Here is a 3,698-nt window from a genome sequence, read left to right as displayed (position 1 = left end):
CTCTCTCTCTCTCTCTCTATCTCTCTCACTATCTCTGTCTCTCTCTCTCTCTTTCTCTCTTTCCCTCCCCCTCTCTCACTCTCTTTAATAAAGTGTCCCTTTTCAGGTATTTTGGTGATGGATACAACTGGTTGTAATGATTCCATCTATATAAAGAAAACTAACGTGTATAGTAATATGTCAAAGTTCTCCTATTCATATTTATGTGCAATGCATTACATTGCTGGGTTGTTTGCCATGTTTATGATTGGATTAGGTATCTAATAGGGATACACTTTTACCTGGGAAGGGCATATAAAAGTGTACACAAATGAATGCTGGTATTAATGGTTCTATTCAGCATGTCAATATCACCAGGAGTTCCAATCTGAGTCTGTCCCTATTTTTTCTAACACACCACACTGTGGCCATGAACCCCCATATCAATGACCAAGAGAAAAGTATTAATAGTGTTCATAGTAGTGATGAATCTAAAGCTTTTATTGATACACGTTTTACCAGCACTTTCAATCATGTATATAACAAAGTTCAAGTAGGTAGAAAAGGCAAGTTAGAAGGTTCAAGTATGATGAATACCATGGACTTGCTTTAGATACAATGAAGACATGCACCATCCAGAACTCTCAAATAGTTGGCACGCAGAAATGAGCTTGGTGGGGAAGAGAAGGGTGAATGGTAGTTGTTATGCTGTTCATTGAAACCACACGTGTCGGGAGCACCCAAGGCATTAATATCACAGGAAATACCAATTTTAGAGGCTCAGTGCCTGGTTCATCTGGCACTGTGTAGGCTGCGAGGCGCCTTCTAGGCGCGGAGTGTGCAACTAGAGGTTATGGGCCCTAATCAGCTGTAATAAACTAAAAATCCTAAGAGCATCCATTGTTTGCAGAGGCCATACCTGAAATTGCAAGAAGTAACATATGCAGTGAACAAGTGGCAAGAAACATCAATGAGTTGCGCAGCGGGAGAGATACTGGGGTTCGGAGACAAAGTGTTGGCACGAGTGAATACAGCATGTGAGCCATTCTGCAACGAACATATCGCAAAGTTGATGTGGATCAAAGCAATGGAAAAAACAGTAAAGTTGCAACAGCAAGAGACTTATCAATATGTTTTTATAATGAAGGAACTGTTTTCGTAGGGGCCAACTAACGATCTTGAACCTTCTGCCATCCTGGACGGGCTACTGCTTACTGTCCACATTGCACTCAGTGCTTCTCATGATCCCTGAAGACCACCTTGCAATGGGATCGAATATCTTGCTTGCTACAACTCCAGGCTCCATACTAGGGGGACCTACCAGAAGCCCGCTGCAGTCCCCCATCTTCCGTATCTGACCTGGAAAACAAAAGAACTAGAAGTTGCGCAGGAAAAGAAGATTGAACTACCTGTCTCAAGACTCCTCTGAACTGCTTAAAGAAATACCCAATGAATATAGAGTGTTTAGTAAAGAAGAAACCTTTTTCGCATCACTATTACTGCCTGGGGTCCAAACAACCACAAACGTCAAGTGACTGCAAATTGAACAATGCAAGGTCATACAGCACGAGAATGACACAGAACAAGGTCTCAATGCAATGAAGGTAGAGATGCGTGCCATAGGATTGATGACTCTCCAGAACCAACACATGCTCGACCTGCTCATGGTGATGGAAGGAGGGGTTTGCTTCAAAATTGGTGATTCATGATGCACATTTGCACCTCCAACGATGCAGAGAACAGCTCCTATACGCAAATAATAGGAGCACTGCACACCCTCGGATCGCACATGCAAACTGAAGCAGGCATGCAAAAGAGTGATTGGTTTGACAACCTTTTCTCCTGTGCACCATCCCAGATGGGGGCAATTGTAAAACTACTGGTACCACTGATGTGTTTGTGTTGGTACTCTTCTGCACCTGCCAGCTGGGACTCTGATGTTGTGCTAAAGCAGTACCTAACAGTGCCATGATAATGGATTCAATTGGGGTAACTAATGCACCTCGCAGTACCAAAAGCAGTGCTGTCCAAACAGCTTTGCTCAGGCTTCTAACTATAGCCCATTCCCCGACCAGTAATGGCCCCCCTCCTCAGGTAATATTGCCTAATTAGCTGACAGCTCATGACCGATGATGACTGCAGCATCACCCACGTGTGAAAAGATAGAAGGGGCTGGAAATAATTGCCTGGCATCCCCTATGGAGCAGGCAGCCTATCTATAGGGTCTGACTAACCAGCTGCATGGGTTTCTACTGTATATAAGGATGTCACTGATGATGTGATGTAGTACCTTCTTAAAGTGTTGCTCATGCAGATTTTGGCCGAACGTTCGACAGCAGCAAAGCTCCTTTTTTTATAGGAATAAAATATGTGTTATCCTTGCAAGAGGTGTCTTGGGCTTTTTTCCCCAGTGGGTTGTATTTTTTCTGGTGTGAGCGTTGAGGGCCTTTCCTAAAGAACAGCAGGGTAATATTTATTCCGTTTATTTATTCAAATGAGACCTGGCTGATTTCTGGAGCTTGCTTGTGATTTGAAAACATTATGATGTTGATTGATATTGCTGCAAAGCAAACAGGGTCAATGGCACACATTTTCTTGGCTTTGCAATGCAGCTGGTAATATTCATGTGGTCAGTCGGGGCTTTACAAGACAAATCGTGCCCTCTCCATTTGCAAAGCGAGACCAATTGACTTTGACAATGTGTGTATGTCCTGTAGGAGCTTTTCGGAAAAATAGTACTCTATGTATTGCCTGTTTTTTTAACGTTGGTCCTATTTACGCACAACCAAAGACAGCCAGTGCCGCACTGTAGTATCTACCCCTTCTGCCCTTGGGAGGAGTGGGGTAGAAAGGAGGGTCTTCTTCTGAGGTAGAACCTTGGTGATAAGATCATGTGAGTCGGCTGTTTACACTTGAAGATGAGCCCAATCACTGCACAGACAGTAGACCATTCTCATCATCAAATAAACTTAAAAAAAGTGCGAAATAGACTGCGAGCTACCATGAAATACACGAGATCTCACCATTCTCTCCTCGGGCAATAGGCCTGCTGCCATAATCAGACCCCTCTCTTAAATGGCCGCCGCTCGCAGTCGCCTGCTGGGCTCGCGACTCTGCCAGTCTATTTCACGCTCCCACTCACTGGCAAGATTCGATTAACAGGAACTGCCTTTGATCCGCTCCGTGTGGGACTCTTGAGCTGCAGCGTGCTGCCCATGCATACCACCTCCTTTCCTGTATGCAGGCTGAGTCCTTCCTTGAGCCTATTGTTGAAAATCTCGCGGGTCCCTAGGCAGGGGCTAAGTATAGCCTGGGTGCACTGTGGGCGGGAGCTGCTTAGAACCACACCTCGGACCAGGCTAGAAACACACTCATCTCAAGGAAGCGCCCCTGGCCTCAATCCAGTTCACAAAATGCAGATACACAGCGGAAATGCTGCAGTCCAGCATTTAGAAATGTTATTCCAGAAGACGTTGAAATGTCACCACCCACACACATTTAATAAAGAAGTGTGACTGGGCACATCACGCCACCTGCATGCCCTTGCATGATGTTAGGAGGGCTAAGGAACAGGCGCGTCTTTCTTCTTGCTGACAGCTTTTATCCATGATCATTATATTACTCCATCTTCTCGGCTGAGTGAGTAGTCCTGGGTTGGATTTCTTCTTGGTCTGTGTGGACTTGTCACAGTAAGGCTGGCTTCACAGGGTCCTCGCCGT

The 3,698-nt window shown here is 45.1% G+C and overlaps 1 long non-coding RNA gene across 1 annotated transcript; it reads right to left on the bottom strand.

Moving 5' to 3' along the window:
• Positions 1-459: 459 nt before the first annotated feature.
• Positions 460-3,257, bottom strand: LOC138565996 (uncharacterized). Its single transcript, XR_011301767.1, has 2 exons — positions 3,003-3,257; positions 460-1,338 (listed from the first exon to the last, which is right to left on the bottom strand). It is a non-coding gene; the product is annotated as an uncharacterized lncRNA (long non-coding RNA).
• Positions 3,258-3,698: the final 441 nt, after the last annotated feature.

The sequence above is a fragment of the Ambystoma mexicanum genome, chromosome 2p (assembly GCF_040938575.1).
Source record: "Ambystoma mexicanum isolate Mex_15411 chromosome 2p, UKY_AmexF1_1, whole genome shotgun sequence".
Taxonomy (NCBI): Eukaryota; Metazoa; Chordata; class Amphibia; order Caudata; family Ambystomatidae; genus Ambystoma; species Ambystoma mexicanum.
This window is presented reverse-complemented; position numbering and strand designations above follow the sequence as displayed.